Source organism: Cynocephalus volans, chromosome 3 (genome assembly GCF_027409185.1).
Source record: "Cynocephalus volans isolate mCynVol1 chromosome 3, mCynVol1.pri, whole genome shotgun sequence".
Taxonomy (NCBI): Eukaryota; Metazoa; Chordata; class Mammalia; order Dermoptera; family Cynocephalidae; genus Cynocephalus; species Cynocephalus volans.
The window spans coordinates 60,792,850-60,812,570 of record NC_084462.1 but is presented as its reverse complement, the minus strand read 5'-3'; the positions used below and the strand labels follow the sequence as shown (position 1 = coordinate 60,812,570).

General features: G+C 44.4%; 1 pseudogene; it reads left to right on the top strand.

The window, feature by feature from the left end:
- The first annotated feature begins 3,429 nt into the window (after positions 1-3,429).
- Positions 3,430-5,520, top strand: LOC134373692 (keratin, type II cytoskeletal 8-like; annotated as a pseudogene).
- Positions 5,521-19,721: the final 14,201 nt, after the last annotated feature.

Genomic DNA, 19,721 nt, shown 5'->3' with positions numbered 1-19,721 from the left:
CCTGGCTGTCCGCCTTTTCAACTGCCTGGGGTCTGAGGTGACTTGAAGAGACACCACGCAATGGTTCAGGCACATTTGCACATGTAGGTGTGCCTGGGTCTGGTGGCCAAAGCTGGTTTAATGGTCAAGCCACTGGCTAAAGCCTGTGGGGCACTACGAAAGTAGCAAAATACTGTGGGGGAGCAGAGAAGCTTGCTTCTATCTCAGTTTCCTTCCAAAAAAAAAATTTACAAGCAGGCTTTTGTGGACAATTTAAGCACTTAATCATTTCTCTTTTAACCTTTTTTCCTATGAATGTGAACTGTGCTGTGGATAAATCATCATTTGTATTCCTTGAATGTTCTCTATGACTAACAGTTATTAAGTTGGTTGTGTATATGTGTAACTAATGTAACTGCCTTTTAAAATTTAATTACAATAAAAATGACTTTGCTCTGAACAATGAGTGGTCCAACTTTGTAACTGAACTGTTTATGGAACTACCCCTCGAAGCTTGGGATATATCTTTTGTTCCTAAGGTCTGTATTGTATCATGGTCAGTAAAGGGTATGGAGTTAACACCAAGGTCAAGGGTTCGGATCCCCATACAGGCCAGCCACCAAAAAAAGAAAAAACAACTTGGGGGTGGAGTACACGTATGCTAGACAGCAACCCTTTAGAGGGTTCCAGTGGCTTAGAATAGAAAATGAAGCTAACGATTCTTGACCTATGATAGGCAAGTCTCTTTAGAATGTTCTTTGCAATCACTACAGATCTTCTATGTGGTTAATATTCCTGCTTTACAGATGAAAAAACTGGGACTCAGAGAAGTTAAGTGACTTATCTAAGAACACAGAGGAAGAAATGGCAGAATCAGGATTTGATCTCAGGCCTCACCCCAAAACCCTGTATATATAGTCCTCTTCAAACAGTCATTATTTTTTAAAATCCTCACAAAATTAAGTTAGTATTTTAATATGCTCAAACCTCTAATAAACACAAATTCTAGTTCTCTTCTGTTGAAAGAAGGCTATTTGGGTTCTAGCAAATATTGCAAACTAAAATCACTTGAAAACTCTTTTCCATTAAACATCCAGCATTGCCAGTTTTTTCTTTTTACAGCATTATTGGCTTAATATTGACATAAAACAAGCTGCACATATTTAAAGTGTATATAGGAGAAAATTTTGTGCCCTTGAGTTAGGAATAGGCTTATGAGACATCACACCAAAAGCATGATCCATCAAAGAATAAATTGACAAGTTGGACTCCATCAAAATTTAAACTATTTACTTTTCAAAAGGCACTATTAAGAGGATGAAAAGATAAGCCATGGACTGGGAGGAAACATTTGTAAATCATATATCTGATGAAGGACTTGTATCCAGAATATGTAAAGAACTCTTGCAACTAAAGACAACTCATTACAAAACAGGCAACAAAAAAAAAATTTGTTTTTTGGAACAGGCATGTCACCATAGAAGATACACAGATGACAAATAAGCACATTTTAAAAATGGTAACATCATTAGTCATCAGGGAAACGCAAATTAAAAGCTCAATGAGACATCATTCTAATATTTAACTAAAATTTAAAAACACTGGCAACATCGAGTGTCCAGGATATGGAGCAACAGGGCCCCTCCTACAGCCAAAATGGTACAGCCACTTCTTGTAACAGTTTGGCAGTTTCTTATAAAGTTAAGCACTCACCATATGACCGAGCTTTTCCATACTTAAGTATTTGCCCAGGAGAAATGAAAACATGTTTCCACACAAAGACTTCATTAGGAATATTCATTGCAGCTTTATGTGTTGGAAAACAACCTAAATGTCCATCAGCAGGTAAGTGGATGAACAAATTGTGGAATGTCCACACAATGGAGCATTGCTTAGCAGCAGTGTAAAAAAGAGCTCAAAACATCATATGGCACAGAAGCAGCCATGCACAAACGTACAATATGATTGCATTATATGACACTCTAGGAGAGACATATTCAATCAATGGGGACAGAAGGCAGATCAATAGTTGCTGGGCCAGAGGAGGAGGTGGGGAGTAGACGGGATGAGGCACAAGGAAATTTTCTGAGATAATGGGAAGTTTCTATATCTTCATTGTGTGATGGTCACAAAGACAGAGCTCAACAAACTGTTCACTTAAGATGGGTACTTAGAATTACATTGTGTGTATTATATCTAAATAAAGTTGATGTAAAAATAATCACAGCAGAGTTTTTGTGGAATTTGTCAAGGTGATCCCAAATTTTCTACGGAAAAAAAAAAAGGAAAAATAACACTGTCATGTGCAGACCCTTATTGGTAGGCTAAGATCACTCGAGACAAAGTTATTGATGCTCGAATCACACGGTTTATTGTTCACACATATCACACATAACACACTTTCACTTTCAATTACTCTATGTCCTAGACTACTTCTAACGAATAAGTTATCCCTTAAGTGCACACAACTCCTATTCTTTATCCTGTTAGGAACAGGTCAGAGATCTTACGTCTCCAGCACAAGGTCCTTTCCTGACTCACATCCAGCAGGAACTGGGTACATCTGATGGAACATGACTGATGATCCTTGAGAATGTGGCTTGAAAGCAGTGTACACCTGGGTCCCTCATCAGTGTGGCAGAGGCAGCACTCAAAGGTCCTTACCCTCGCAGGCTAAAGGTCCCGTGGGCTTCAACAAGACTGGCTTCCACCTCTGTGTGAGAGTAGCCCACACCAAGAAGTGTCAGTTCCAATCTGTTTCCGTCCACTGGACCAAGGATCCAAGTGACTGGCCAGCAACCTGCCACAGCTGACAGATGCAGAACAGATGGTCTGTCATGTCGTCCTTGCTTGGGTGTCTGGCAAGGCTGATAAGGTGATGTCACTTGGATGACCATCTGGAGCTCCTTCGTCCAGATGATAATATCTCCAAAGGGTGTGATTGGTTAAGGCCCAGGGTGTTCACATCACCTGCTTAGACCTGCCAAGTTCATGATGTAAGTTCCCTTGACCAAAGTTCCTCCATCTTAAATTAGCCTAAGGCACTTATTTAGCACTTCCAACAAATACCCAATACATTTTGTTGAATAAGATATAAAAAAAAAGAAGAGAGAATATGAGGAAAAAGGAAGAGGGAAAAAAGAAGAAAACAAACAAAAGTTCATCCTACAAGACAGTGGGAAGCTTTATAATTAAAAGTGTGGGATTGGCATGGACACAGAAAACTAGATCAATAGAACACCAGCAAAACCTAAAAATATACACACATTCTGAAAGGAGATTATTTGGAAGAGTCAGTATTATGAATCACAGAGATCAGATAGACTTCCAGTAAATGGTGGTAGAGGGAAAACACATAGGAAAACAAATAATTACATCCTTATCTTACACCATATAGAAAAAATAAAGTCTGCACCTAGAAGTAACCTCTCAGTTCCTTCTTGAATCTCTGCCTGCTTTAGCCCACCCTCCTCCACTACAACTTCTGCCATGTCCATGAGGGTGAGCTGGAAGTCCTACAAGGTGTCCACCTCTAGCCCCTGGGCCTTCAGCAGCTGATCCTACATGAGTGTGCCTGGTGCCCGCATCTGCTCCTCAAGCTTCTCCCAGGAGGGCAGCAGCAGCTTCTGGGGTAGACTGGGTGCTGACATGGGCATGGCCTCCAGCATAGGGTTGGGCCTGGGCAGGGGCTACACTGGGGCCAGTGGTACAGGGGGCATCACAGCCGTCAAAACCAGAGCCTGCTGAGCCCCCTTAAGCTGGAGATTGACTCCCACATCCAGGCCGTGTGCACCCAGGAGAAGGAGCAGATCAAGACCCTGAACAACAAGTTTGCCTTCTTCATCAACAAGGTGCGGTTCCTGGAGCAGGAGAACAAGATGCTGGAGACCAAGTGGATCCTCCCACAGCAGCAGAAGGCAGCTTGGAGCAACATGGACAATGTGTTCGAGAGCTACATGGACAACCTTCAGCAGCAACTGGACACACTGCTGCCAGGAGAAGCTGAAGCTGGAGGCGGAGCTTGGCAGCATGAAGGGATTGGTGGAGGACGTCAAGAATAAGGACGAAGGTGAGATCAACCAGCATACAGAGATGGAGAATGAACTTGTCCTTATCCGGAAGGACGTGGGTGACGCTAACATAAACAAGGTAGAGCTGGAGTCTCCTGGAAGGACAGACAGACAAGATCGACTTTCCAGGCAGCTCTATGAAGAGGAGAGGTGGGAGCTGCAGTCCCAGATCTCAGACACATCTATGGTCCTGTCCACAGATGACAGCCTCTCCCTGGACATAGCAGCATCATTGCCAAGGTCAAGGTCCATTACAAGGAGGTCACAACCGCAACCAGGCCGAGCCTGAGAGCATGTACCAGATCAAGTATAAGGAGCTACAGACCCTGGCTGGGAAGTGCAGGGATGACCTGAGTCACATGAAAATAGAGATCTCTGAGATGAACTGGAACATCAGCTGGCTCCAGGCTGAGCTCAAGGGTCTCAAAGGCCAGAGGGCTTCCCTGGAGGCGGCTGTCGCTGATTCCAAGCAGCGTGGGGAGCTGGCCATTAAGGATGCTGTCTGGCTAGGCTTAGGCCTGGAATCCTCACAGCGCCAATTGTCTAGCTCTTAATCCTGTTCGTGATGCCAATTGTAAAGCTACTCAACCACGACTATGCCAGTTGTGGTGCTCTTTTACCTGCTGGTGATCCTGCACCGACTGGGCCAATTGTCGAGCTAAGGCTGGTTCTGGAGCCCACAGACCCCTCAAGCCCATTCACAGACTGGGTAACAAACCCTTCACATATCAGGCTGGGTCACCCGACCCCTTCACACAGGTCTATGAGCTAGGTAACCGGCCAAAACATCCTTGGAAACTGTAAGTTGGAAAGCATGGCCACACAGGGGGGATACCCAAGGCAAACGCTCACCCACCTGCCTCACTAAAACTCTCCCTCTCTCTCTCTCTCTCTCTCTCTCTCTCTCTGAAGAACACAAGAATAGCAAGAAAACTAAAAAGATACATTGGCGCACATGTGCACTAACTCCACGCACACACACACACAACTTGCTTACAAAGGATGCTGAACCACACCCAACTGGACCCGAGGTGAGGACCCTAACCAAATTATTCTATTTCCCCAACAGATGCCAACACCAAGCTGGCTGAGATGGAGGCCGCCCTGCAGCAGGCCAAGCAGGACATGTGGCAGTGAGTACCAGGAATTCGTGAACATCAAGTTGGCCCTAGACATTGAGATCACCACCTACTGCAGGCTACTAGACAGCAAGGAGAGCCGGCTGGAGTCTGGGATGCAGAACGTGAATATCCATATGAAGACCACCAGCAGCTACCCAGGTGGGTTGAGCTCAGCCTACAGAGTCTTCACAAGCCCAAGCTACAGCCTGAGCTCCTTCCAGTCCAGCATTGTCTCTGGCAGGAGCTCCAGCCCCTTCAGCCGCACCAGCTCCTCCAAGGCCATGGTTGTGAAGATCAAAACCCAAGGTGGGAAGCTGGTGTCTTAGTCCTCTGATGTCCTGCCCAAGTGAATGGCCACTGCAGCCCCTCCCAGGCAACCCCCTCTTGTGTCTGTCCCAGAGCCTGTGAGGGAGGCACTGTGCCAGGGAGCGTAGGGAACAGGAGACCCCCCCTGAGGCTCAGCCTAGCCCTAGTCCTCAGCCCACCCCTATAATCCCCTCCTCTTTCCCAAGCCAAGAGGGGAAGTCTTCTGCCCCTCTTGCCCATGCCCCTAGCTAAGAACCAATTCAAGTGTCTTTCCACAATAAAGCCTCCACTGACTCTGCCAAGCACCCCCCGCCACCACCAAAAAAAAGAAAAAAGAAATTCTACGCAGATGCAAACAGCTCGATGTTAAAAGCAAAATAAGTAAAACATTTAGGGAAAAAAATCTAGGAAAACATATGTATAAAATCAAGTCAGGGAAGGATTTCTTAAACCAGGCAGAAAAACAACAAGCCAAGAAGTAAAATACTGGTAAGTTTGAACCCAATAAAAAAATATGGCCTCAAAAAAATGGAAAAGAATGTCAGTTAACTGGTAGAAAATATTTGCAATTTATATACCCAACAAATTAGTATTCAGAATATATGAAGGATTCCTAAAAATCAGTTTGAAAAATACAACTCAACCGATAAATGGTCAAAGGGTTTGAATTGCCAATTCATAGAAACTCAAATGGCACTAAATCTGTTAAAAGAGGCTGAACTTCACTATAATTAAGGGAAATGCAAAATTAAAACAAGATAACTGCTTATGTCACTCAGATTTACCAAGTCTGAAAACACGACTGTTATGCGGTTATGGGCAAAACAAGGACTCTCTTTCCTGGCTGGTGGGAAGTGGTACAACTGCACTAGAGTGTATTATGCGACATTCAGGAACATGAAAGAGGTACAGACCTTATGACAGCGATTCTGACTCCAAGTGTTTATCCTAGAAAACTTCCCGCATGTACACAAGAAGACAGATAAAAGAATATTCATTGCTCTGTTTGTAATAGTGGAAAAGTGGGAAACAATCTATCCTTCAATAGAGAAATCAGAGTAAACTGTGATTTAGTCACACAAAGGAATATATTGCAGCACTCAAATGATCTTGAAGCACGCAAAAGTTATAAAAATATAATACTGAATTTTAAATGCTTTGCATATTTTATAACTCAGAGCATTAACATATTTTGTTTGTGAATAAATAGATATGTGGTAAAAGAAAGAAAAGGAAAAAACCTTATGGAATGATATGTCCAAGTCTGGATAACAGTTACTCTTAGAGAGAAGGAAGAGATGGAGGGGCTTGTGTGGTTGAGAGAGAGAGGGACAGGGAGGCGTTGATTGAAAATAAAGGGAAGAAAAAAAGTGTCTGAAGCAATTATGGCAAAATGTCAAACAGCTGTTCCATCTTAGTGATGAGCATACAGTCTGTTATGCTTCTCTCAGATATGCTGTATCACGGAAATATTCAGCAGATACTTAATCTCACAAGCAGTCAGAGAAATGCAAATTAAAGCAACAATAACATGACCTTTCTCACCCCAACGGATTGGCAAGAATGAGAACACATGTGAGAGGAGTTCTTACCGCTTTTAGTAAAAATATAAATTTTTACAACTTATTTTGGCAGGAATGTGGCAATATCTATTAAATTAAATAAAACCATATCTATCACTGAGCTATCCCACTTCTACAGGCCCATCCCAGTGAAATAAAAACCAAACCTTGAAATGTACAAGTACATGTATAAAAATGTTTTTTGCAGCCATATTTTGTAGTGGGGGAAATTGTAAATAAAGGCAAGACCCACTGATAGCAGAATGGATGGATAAATTGGAGAACATCTACGTCATTAAGTATTATATAGCATCACCTCAGTGTATTAACAAAAGCAATAATCAGAAAAGTACAAGTAATATTAATCCATGTTGATAAAACAGACAGTACATTGTATATGTTCATTTGTGAATAAGTAGTTATATACGTAAAAATGTATAAAATACTTGTATTAGTCTGTATTTGGAGTGATTGCGGAAATGGAGAGAGTAGGCAAAAGTGAAAATAAATGCGTTTAGTATGATAACATTGCATTTACATAAAATTATAAGTGTGCATCTATGTGCATAAAAGATGTCTGAGAATATCTTTATGGTAGTCTTCACATGATAAAAATCTCAGGTAAATTTTTCTTCTGTAACATTTAATATGACTTGTTTTATAAAGAATATACATTACTCATAAAATCATAAAAAATTAAAAAGCAAATTGCATACCAGAATTAAAAGAAAATAAACAATTAGCCACAGCGCCTTGGTATCTTGAAATACTTAGGAATTTCAATGCCAAGCGGTGCAAAAGAGAAGTGTACACTTGCGTGATGGTCGGCTGCTCCACAGCTGGACAGACCTGCGGCAGGTGGGAAGGTGAACGGACTGCAGGACAAGGACACATGGAGAAGGAATATTGACTAAAGACCACGTACTTGCATGACCTGGGCTGGTGCTTTATCCATAGTCTGTCTTTAATCCTCAAAATAAACAATAAAACAAAAATATACCCTTTACATAGATGGAACAATAGTAATTATTTGACTTTACCAATAATATACATTTATTATCTTTAAAGCAGAGAGTATAGGAAAATATGAAGAACAAAATGATTGTGTTCCATTCTTGCTGATGATTGAGCCAAGTGAGTAGGGGGAGGTGAAAGGGTCAACTACAGGAGAGGGAAACAGCTGCACCTGCTCAGAATTCGGGGGGAATAAAGTCATCAGGAGAACCAGCATGCACTCTCACGGTGCAGCGAGACTTCGCTCACCTCCCAGCCTCCCCTCCCAGAGTGTGGTGAGGAGACGGGTCCTTGTCTTCCACTGAAAAAAATAAGGTTATCTCCCCTGTTATCATGTTGAAGCCTGACGATCATGAGTTTATTTCTCCTGTAAACCCTCTCAAATGTGGCCTCTCATTAAACACTTGTGTGGCACCTACCACCTGCCACACACAGTGCTGGGGTTGATGCTACATGGAAAAAGCCCCAGGCCCCATCCATAAGTAGTGTCCCACCCCTAGTGGAGAGAGACAAGCAGACAGAATATGGCATTCTGGAATGTGCTGACGGTTTAGGTAGAGGGCCCCCTTCCTGTGCCAACACAGAAGAGAGAAGAGGGGAGGGATGTAGTGCTCAGAAGGTTGTGATCAGCAGAACTCAACCAACAAGTCCCAGGTGGGGCCCATCAGAAATGGAGTCTACCCTCTGGGCTCACAACTCGTTGGCTCAGCTTTTCCAGAACTCACTTCATGGATTCCCGTCCCAAGTTCAAGACCCTTGTAAATCATAAGGTAGGTACAGCCTCTCAGCAGGACACTGGATTAAAATGCCTGGAACGTAGCCTGCCTCTGGTTCTACAGCCACAACCTCCCAACTCCTAATTCTTTCCATACTTAGAGTCAAATATACATGCCGGAAATAAAGAAATTTGACCCGAGGCAGATGAGGCAGGGAAAACATTTCATCACAGTGATTTATCAGCGTGTGAGCCTCTCTCATCCACAAGGCTCCTTGAGTGCAGAAGACGTGCCTACTCAGTTTTCTCATGGAATCTCCACACCCTTAGTGGCTGCCATGTTTTCACTGTGGCCATGTTTGAGTTCAAGCTGGGTCCACAGAACTGAGCCACATCATGGATGACATCACACAGGATCCCTGGAAACCTTGGCGGACCCCTCAGAACCAACTACTCTTCTGAGCAGTGTGGTTCTGAGGGTTCCCCATGGAAGGGCACACAGAGCTTCTGGTCACCAACTCTGTGAGGTGCCAGGACCCCGAATGCTAAGAGGCCACGAGAGAGCTTGGAGTTATCCTCAGTTCACTTTGCACAGGCAGAATGAAGTGTTAGTTCAAGATTAGCAGGCTCTCTTCCTATCATCAGGTAAGGGTGGGAGAGAGACTTTGTCCATGCATGGGTGTCAGCACAGGGACAGGGCCGCCTCCCCTGGGAGACAGGACAGAGAAGAGAGAAACAAGTCAGGGAGCGGTGCTGAGGAAGACTTCTGGGAAGGCTATCTCAGGTTTTCCGTTCATCAGCTGACGCCCAGCACAGTGCACAGTCAATGGCACCCAATTAATGGTCTTTAAATGATGAGGAATTCATTTTACTCTGGGTCACACCATTGTTCCTCAACTGTCCACATCCACAACAAGTTCACGATGATCGATGGCGGCTTGAAAGAGGCTTCTGGACAGTTCTCAGACCCCAACTCTATGCTGGCTGCTGTGAACGTGGGGACTAGTGTTTTCATTCCTGTTTTGAGCAGATGGTAAGGAAGCAGAGGGCTGTGATGGAGATGTAGTTGATTGGCATTTGGTTGTGTCAAAAACTGGCTGAACTCAAGGGAGCAGGGGCCAGGGGGAGTGTTAAAAAGAGGACCAGGGTCAGGTCCTAGGATGCTGAAGAACTGGGACAAATGTGCATGTTCTGCCCAAGTCCCCACCATAAAGGGATTGGCGGCTGAATGTGAGCTCAACCTGGCAATTTTGCCCATGGAAAGAAATCTGAGTTTTTGAGGCTGAACTTTCTGAAGAGAGCAAAACATTATTTCTCCCCTGAGGAAAACCAACGCAATCCCTGGTAGTCCCATCAGACCCTCTGAGGACCCATGGAGGAGGGCGTGGCTGGCTCTTCACTGTAGAAGAGAAGGGGAAGGGACTCTGGGCGGAGACCCTGGAGGGGCCACCACAGAGCACAGCTTCCAAAGCTTGGCCTGCAGCCCGGGCTCCCCAAGCAGAAGGCCATTTCAGAACAAGCCCAGCATACGAGTTTCCTCGGGCTGTCACCACAAATTACCACAAACTGGGTGGCTTCAAATGACAGAAATGTATTCTCTCACAGTTCCAGAGACCAGAAGCCCGAAATCAAGGTGTTGGCAGGGTTGGTTCCTTCTGGAGGCTCTGAGGGAGAACTCGTTCCATGGCTGCTGACGATCCTTGATGCTTCTTGGCTGGCTCCCATTCCTGCCTATATCTTCACAGTGTCTCTGTGTCTCAAGTCTTCCTCTGTTTTCTTTTATAAGGACACCAGTCATTGGATTTAGGGCCCTCCCTAAATCTAGGATTATCTCATCTCAAGGTCTTAATTACATCTGCAAAGATCCTATTTCCAAATAAGGTCACATTCACAGGCACCAGCGGTTAGGACCTGGACATATTTGGGAGTGGGGACATAATTTAACCCACTATACAAAGCAAGGGGTAAAGGAGGGTTCCCGTTGCCAAGTTTTCCACAGAGTTATGCTGGAATACAGCTGCTGTGCCTCAGAAGAGTGGAGGCGCAAACTGAATAGCTGGGAGTGCAAGGAACAGCTAAAAACATCTGCACTAAGAAGCAGAGGCCAAGGAAAGGTAAGTGTGGATTCCTGGCCAAGCACAGGGATGATCTGAGCCAATGGTTGCATGATCCGCAACAACACATGGACAGGATGCAAAAACAGCAGACCTGGGAGAGACGACATACAGCTGGCCATCCTCAGTGCCACAGAGGGAAAAGCTTCAGGAACACACATCCCGGGGAACCTCCATTCATAATGAAGTGGAAGGTCTAGGCCTCTTCTCTAAGAACCTCCTTTCGGGCACTTCAGTCTGCCACTACCTCCACCACCATGATTGCACAGGTCTAGAAGATGCAATACTCACACAGGGCATGGGATAGCTGACCTCCGCCCTCAGGGCAGGCTCAGGGGGACACTGTACCCCAGGAGAAGGGAGGCAGCTAGGACCTCAAGTGGACAGTGAGGTTTTCAGGATGCTGAGGCCCAGCTGCATTACTCTTTGGGACTGGAATATGATTCATTGGGAGAGAGAAGACAGCTTCCAGAAAGGCAGCCCCCAGATATGTTGTTTATGGGGGCAAGAGGAATGAGATGGGGAAAAGATGGAAATAATGGCTAGTTAAGGAAATGGAGCAATGGAGAAATCTGACAGAATATGAGCCATAGTTGTAAATCCCTAAAACCAGCACTGACACTTTCTCACCCGGCAGTCCATGCAGAGAAGAGAACAGGGCCTACATAAAGAAAATCATGCATTATGGTAAGAAGTACCTGCTGTTCTCAAAAATATATATCCACACAGCTTAAGGTTAACAGTTTCATTGATAAAAGTTAAGAGTTTTGTTTGTTTCTTTTTTTTTTTTTTTCTCTTTGCTCTTGTTTGGTATTAAAACGTATTGCATTCTTATCTCTTTCTGGAATCTGTTTGTTAAGAGATCAAGATTATACTCTAGAAAGGCCCTAGGATGAGCAAGTCCCCTGGGATGTGGTATGGTAATTCATCTCTACCTTCTAACATGATGAATGGAAAAGGGATCAGAGCATGGCTGCAGATTGATTGAATATGAGGAAATTAATCAAAGGGTAGTGATGAATTTGCCCATTGGGGTACTGCTGCCCTACATTTGTATGTACCTCCTCGGCCTGGATATATTGATAATATCTGTCACAAAAAAAAACACAGGGACAAGAGGGTATTGACCTTAATTTTCAATTACAACTTTGACTTTCTTGGGTATTAATGCAAAATAACAGAATGAATCCCAAAAGACACTTCCTGAAGACCCTCAGAGTATTATGGATAAAAGGAGAAAGTTAGAATGTGAAGAAGAGGGCTGGGATCTCTCCATGTACATGCATTGGATGAGAGGTCATCTTTAGTTCCTTTGGCCCCTGCTGTCTGACTCAGTCTCTCTGAGTCTGCTGAGACACTTAATCCTGGGCTCTTCCAAGAGGGACCAAACACAGGGACACCTGGGATGGGCAGGGCTACAACTTGGAAATCTTGTTCAGAGATTCAGAGTTTGTGTATGGGCCTATAAATTACAGATGGTTGATCTCCCCACCTCCCACACATGAGCCTGTCTGATTTGTGTTGAGATTTGAAGATTAGAAGAAGATAGGACTATCTTCTTTAGAGGAATAGTAGAAGGGAGGCTGGTTAAGCACAGAAAAAGAAGAGTCCACTCCAGTTTCAGAGATAAAATCTTATGTACTATATCCAGCTTAGAGGGGATCTTAGAGCTTGTGCTGCTATAACATAATACCATAGACGGGTGGCTTAAACAAAAGACATTTATTTCTTACAGTTCTGGAGGCTAGCAATTCAAGATCAAGGTGCTGGCGGATTTGGTGCCTGGCGAGGGTCCTTTTCCTGGTTTGCAGACAACCACGTTCTTGCTGTGTCATGTGGCCATGAGAGAGCTCTTGTTGCTTCCTCTTCTTATAAGGCCACTAATCTCACCATGGAGGCCCCATCCTCGTGACCTCATCTAAACTTAATTACCTCTCAAAGGGCCCACCTCTAAATACCATCACACTGGGGGTTAGGGATTTAACGTGAATTTGGGGGGGATACAAGCATTCAGTCCATAGCAGAAGGTGTTTGGAGGAAAGCCAAGTCATAGCTACAACACTGAGTCTGAGGCTCAGAGCATCTGCTAAGATGAGAGCTCAGCATGATGTAGTAGGAGAAAGTCATCTAAGGGGTAGAGTATGATGTGTGTGTGTGTGGAGGGGAGGAGGGGGCTCCAATACAGAAACAATCATTGACATAGGGTGACCCCCACTTTCATAACATATGCAATTCGCTTCTGTGAAACTACTTGCTGTGTGACAAAGTAGATTAAGTTTAAATACTGTTTGAATTGCTTTAAAATGCTATTGTTTAAAAATACCCCTCGGCTCTTTAGCTCCCCCCGCCCCATAGAAGTTAAAAGCTAAATATTAGCCTGCCTTTGCTATTTCCCGCCTATGCTGTCCCTGACTGATAAAACCAAGAGCTGTATCTGGATGTATCTAGACAACCTAAGGAGGAAACCGCCCTGTGAAAGTTTTTGCCATCCCTAAGTGATTAACTGGCTTCTTTCAGCTTCTGTTATCAGCTTGCGCTAGGCCTCCCCAAACCCCCTCCTCACGCCAGGAGGGCATGTGTGTATGTATGTAACTATATGATAACTGTAAGTGTGTGACTAATGTAAAAATGTACCTTTAAAAAATCCCTCTAAACTTCAATTCAGGGCTGTTCCCTTCCGAAAACTTTCTTGAAGGGACAGTTGCTGGCCAGCCAATAAAGACCCCCTTTTAAATTCTCAATTGGGTGTTCTGGTTCCTTTTCCATGTGGAAGCCTCATAACATTTGGAGGCTCCAGTGGGATTTCCTGTCGCTTGTTTAAAGGAATAAGAAAAATCACGCTCTAGACGAGGAGCAACGCGACGAGCCTCCCCGGATGAGCTCCCCTCCCCGGGCCAGGGCTAATCTCGCAGCGGATTAAATTTTTCAATTGGCACTGGGGTTTTTGTTGACTTATTGCTTTGCATCCTGGCCAGTATTCTGCATCGTGGACCTCCGGAGGTAAGCTTAGTAGGCTTGTGTGAGAGATAGGCTTGGTAAGCTTCGTAGGCTTAAAAGCTTATGTGAGAGGTAAGCTTTGTAAGCTTTTGAGATCTCAAGCGGTGTGGTAACAGAGCTCTGATGTAGGACTGTGTGGAAGGCTGGATGCAGCACGAACTTCCCAAGTCCGGGGACCCCTGAGACGTCACCTTGGTCCCAGTGATGGTTTAGAGTTTAAGTGTTGAACGTGGCCACTGTCTCTGTCTTTTGTGTATTGTCAGTTGAGTGTATGTCACTAACCATGGGTAAGACTTCTCCCAACAGGTCTAGGAGATAATCTCAATCCAGCACTTCCTTACCCTTCATCATCTCCCGTTTTGCCTTTACAGGACATGATAAGTGTCTGCCACCCTGTGTCTCTAACCTTTATTGTGTTGCTCATCTTAACACTAACTATAGGATTAGTGTCTATAGCCCCAAAAGATTTCACCCTGCTCTAGGAGTAAAGATATTTTGTATGCTGATCAGTAAAATGGGCAAGAGCAACTCCAAGCCCATTAGTGGGGCAACCCCTTTACAAGAGAAACCAAATAGACAGAAAGGAAAAATTCTGGTTACTAAATCCATTTCTCCAACAGGTCCTTCGAAGGGGGGGCCACCCCCCCATGCCGCCTGCGCCTGCGGTCTTGCAGGCAACTTCTGAAGATCTTATTGACCTCTCTCCCCTTCCTCCCATCTCTCCCAGTGCACCTACCTATATAAATGGAAAAATCAAAATCCCTCTTTTTCTGAGAAACCCCAAGGTCTCATCTCCCTCTTGGAGACTGTGTTCTTTACCCATCAGCCCACCTGAGATGATTGTCAACAACTCCTCCAGACCCTCTTCTCTTCAGAGGAACGTGAGCGCATCTGCTGGGAGGCTCAAAAGACCATCATTGATGTAGATGGCTGGCCCTCTGATGACCCAGTTCACCTTGACCATGTGTTTCCCCTTAGTCGACCCAGTTGGGACCCCAACACAGACCTAGGTAAGGAGGCTCTCGATCAGTATCGCCAGACTCTCCATCAGTATCTCCAGACTCTCCTTAGAGGGCTCCACGCTGCTGCTCAGAGGCCCACAAATCTTTCAAAGGGGAGCGAAACTGTCCAGCCACGAGCCCCCAGCCGCTTTTCTGGAACGCCTCATGGAAACTTATAGGGTCTATACTCCTGTGGACCCAGAGGCCCCAGAGAACTGACGGGCGATTAACATTGCCTTTGTTACCCAGTCAGCCCCAGACATTAGAAGGAAACTTCAGAAACAGGAAGGGTTTGAAGGAAAGCTGTTATCTGAGCTAGCTGAAATAGCCCAAAGGGTCTATAATGCCAGAGAGGGCCCAGAAGAAAGACAGACAAAAAAGATGGCTAAAGCAATAGTGATGTCCCTCACCAAATCCTAAGGATCCCAACCCCCCAAAATAAGAAAGAAATTCGCGAGTCTTTGGGAGCTGGAGGTTATTGCCGCCTCTGGATACCTGGGTTTGCTGAAATAGCCAAGCCCCTATACTCCAGTACAGGGGGGGAAACATACTTCCCTACTGTGGACTGAGGTTGAGCAAAAGGATTTTGATAATCAAAAACATGCGCTCACCACAGCACCTGCCCTAGCCCTGCCAGATGTGAATAAACCCTTCACCCTATTTGTCACTAAAAAACAAGGCATGGCCAAAGGAGGGCTCATCCAGGCCCTAGGGCCATGGAAGAGGCCTATGGCCTATCTCTCCAAAAGGCTAGACTATATGGCAGCCGGATGGCCCACTTGTCTCCATGCCATAGCGGCAGCCACCCTGCTAGTGAAGGAGGCTGACAAGCTGACGCTAGGGCAGGATATAAGCCTGGTGGCACCTCACTTGGTGCTAACTCTTTTAAAGAGCACTCCTGAGCACTGGCTCACTGATGCCTGCATCACTCAATATCAAGCCTTGCTCTTGGATCAACCTCAAATAAAGTTAAGACTACAGCTTTGAATCCAGCAACTCTTCTCCCAGATGACAACCCAAAGGAGCCTCTCCATAACTGCCTTGAAACCATAGAAGCCCTCCAAGGACTCCGACCTGACCTGACAGTTGTGCCCTGGATGGAACCTGATGAGGTGATGTTCACAGATGGAAGCAGCTTCATTGCTGACAGGATCAGGTATGCCAGGGCAGCTGTAGTGACACTGGAATGGGTCATTTAGGCACAAACTGTCGACCGAGGCACCTCTGCTCAAAAAGCTGAGCTTATAGCCTTAACACAGGCTTTAATATATGAAAAGGACAAAACTGTCAATATATATATACTGACAGTAGATATGCCTTTGCTACAGCCCACATACACGGGGCTCTTTATAAGCAAAGAGGATTAATAACATCAAAAGGAAAGGACATTAAAAAAAATCAAGGAGGAAATTTTGGCTCTCCTGGAAGCTATCTGGTGTCCTAAAAAGGTGGCCATCACACATTGCCAAAGACACCAAAAAGAAGACTCAGTTGAAGCCCAAGGGAAGGGAATGCCCTTGCTGATCAAGCAGCAAAGGAAGCCACATTAAAACCAGTGGGGCCAACAAAATCCATGGTGGTCATACCGGTATCAAAATTGCCATCAGTCCTACACTATACAAAAAAGAAATCATTCATGCAAAGGCATTAGGCACCTCAGATAATGATGCAGGATGAAAAGCTTTACCAGACCACAGAATTTACCTACCCAAGGTATTAGGAACGTTGCTAAAAGAGCAGCTCCACCAAGGGACACACCTCAGAGCTACTAAATGACTGAATTATTGCGGAAAATTATTACATTCATAATTTGGACAAACTAACAAAAGACTTTGTGAGACGCTGTGATGTCTGCTCCCAAATAAACCCAGGACAAAAGTCTGAGGTACCTGCAGGAACCAGAGCACGAGGATCCAGTCCCGGAGAACATTGGGAAATTGGCTTCACCGAGGTAAAACCTGGACAATATGGGTACCGCTGTCTCTTGGCATTTGTAGACACCTTTTCAGGTTGGGTAGAGACTTTTCCTACAAAGTCTGAAACTGCTCAGATAACACTTAAAAAGTTATTACAGGAGATTTTTCCCAGATTCGGCCTGCCTATATCCTTGGGGTCTGACAGTGGTCCATCTTTTACATCCCAAATTTCCCAATTATTAGCAAAAGCTTTACAAATAAAATGACATTTACATTGTGCTTATAGACCACAGAGTTCAAGGCAAGTAAAAAGGATGAATCAGACCATAAACAAAACTTTAACTAAGTTAAAATTAGAGACTGGCAAAAACTGGGTGAGTCTCCTCCCCTTGGCCCTTTTAAGAACTAGATGCACTCCCTATGTCAAGGGAATCACTCCTTATGAAATAATATTTGAAAGGCCACCCCCTTTGTTACCACGTCTCGGGGATGAAAAACTTGCTGAAATCACTAATCACAACTTACTTCAGTCTCTCCAAGCCCTTCAACAGGTGCTGGGCCAAATTCATCATCTGGTTCGAGAAGCCCACCTGCTGACGAAAAACCTGATGCCACATTCGCACCAGCCAGGGGACCTCCTCTGGGTTGCAGGAAAGAGCCACTGGATATATCACACCCAACTCAAATGGGCCTCCGAACTGGACTCATTGGAACCAGATCAACACCAAGAAAATGGACTGTCCGGCGCTCTAGAGAAGATGCCCTGAAGATAAGACTTTCTCATTCGCTTTCTTAATTATTTGTGTCTTGTAACACCTGTGTTTGGGGACAGCCCCCATCAACCTAAACACTTCTCCTGGGAATTAAGGGATACTGTCACTGGGATAGTCCTTCAGTCCATCCATACCCATAGAGCCCCCTTATTATGTTGGTCTAGATGTAAATGGTTCTTTCAGTACAAATAACAGCACTGTTAGAACTTTAAATCTGACTGAAATCACCAATAATAAGCTTTGCCCATGGGGAAGGAAGCCCAGATGCACACTTGGTGGTTTATGCAACCAAGGTCTTTATATAAAAACTGCCAATTGTAATATTCAGAGCTCCTCCTGTAAAGAGGAATGCACATATGTAGTAATTATTAATAAAACTAGCCATGGATCCCAAGCCTCTAACTACCTGGTTGCCTCTTTAAATACCTGGTTTACTTGTTTAACAGGATTGACCCCATGCATTGCTATCCAGTATTTCCTCACTCCTAACGAAACTGAATTCTGTGTCCTAGTCCACATCATTCCCCAGATTTGTTTCTATGAGGGACAAGCAGGAAGACAACACCTTCTTGCTCACAGAGCTAAAAGAGCCGTCCTGGTTTTAGTTACACTGCTTGTAAGCCTTGGTATAACAGGATCTGCTGCCATTAGTACCGCAGCTCTCATAACAAATGATCAAAACTTCAAAGCTTTAAGGCAACAAATTGACCTAGACTTAGGGGAATTAGAAGCCTCTGTGGGCACATTAGAAAGCTCCTTGGATTCCCTAGCTAAAGTAATAATACAAAATAGGAGAGGCCTAAATCTTTTGTTCCTTAAGCAAGGGGGATTATAAGAAACTTGCTGTTTTTATACTAACCACTCTGGGATAAGGGACAGCCTGTCCCAAATTAAGAAAAAAGAAACAGCCTTGCATTAGTCAGAGAATACATTAAAGAAAGAGAAGAGTCATATAATAACAACAAAAATTGGTGTAAGGGCTTCTTCTCTTGGTCACCTTGGTTAACATCTTTAATAAAAACAGTTTCAGGCCCCCTACTCCTCTTCCTCCTCCTCATCACTATTGGATCTTGCCTGGTCTCCCGCCTCATTAGTTACATCTGAGAACAGGTACAGTCAATTAAACTCCTTATAATAAATTAAGCATTGAAGAATCAATGATTTGATTCCTTCCTAAAGAAGAGTTGGAAATGAGATAGGGTGACCCCCACTTTCATAACATACGCAATTTGCTTCTGTGAAACTGCTTGCTGTGTGACAAAGTAGATTAAGTTTAAATACTGTTTGAATTGCTTTAAAATGCTATTGTTTAAAAATACCCCTCAGCTCTTTAGCCCCCCCCCCCCCGTAGAACATGCTGTCCCTGACTGATAAAACCAAGAGCTGTATCTGGATGTATCTAGACAACCTAAGGAGGAAACCGCCCTGTGAAAGTTTTTGCCGTCCCTAAGTGATTAACTGGCTTGTTTCAGCTTCTGTTATCAGCTTGTGCTAGGCCTCCCCAAACCCCCTCCTCACGCCAGGAGGGCATGTGTGTATGTATGTAACTATATGATAACTGTAAACGTGTGACTAATTGATAATTTTAACTGTGTGACTAATGTAAAAATGTACCTTTTAAAGACCCCTTAAACTTAAATTCAGGGCTGCTTCCTTCCAAGGCTTTCTTGGAGAGACAGTCGCCTGCCAGCCAATAAAAACCCCCTTTTAAATTCTCAATTGGGTGTTCTGGTTCCTTTTCCATGCAGCAGCCTCACAACATCATGTGCTGCTATGTTTGTATTTTCCAATAACAGTGATGTCCCATGAACATGATTCTCTAACAGAGGGAACAAAAGGGTATTTCCAGCTCAGACGGGATGCAGATAGACGCACTCTTGAGCATCAGAGGAAGAGTGCATGCTGACCCAACCCAGATAGAGAGAGGGCCTGGCATTCCCAGTATGGTCAGGAGGCTGTGCTGGGAAGAGCAACTGCGTGAGAAGCATTGTGCTAGAGAGCATTTCCTTCTCTGAATAGGTTCATTGGTCAATACATCTTCCTTCATTGTCTATTCCTAAAGGAAAACAAAAACAGGCTGGAGTGTGTTTTAGAAAGATTACTCTGGAAAGAGGATGGCAGTTGCATATCATTATTGAAATTCTTCCAGTGAC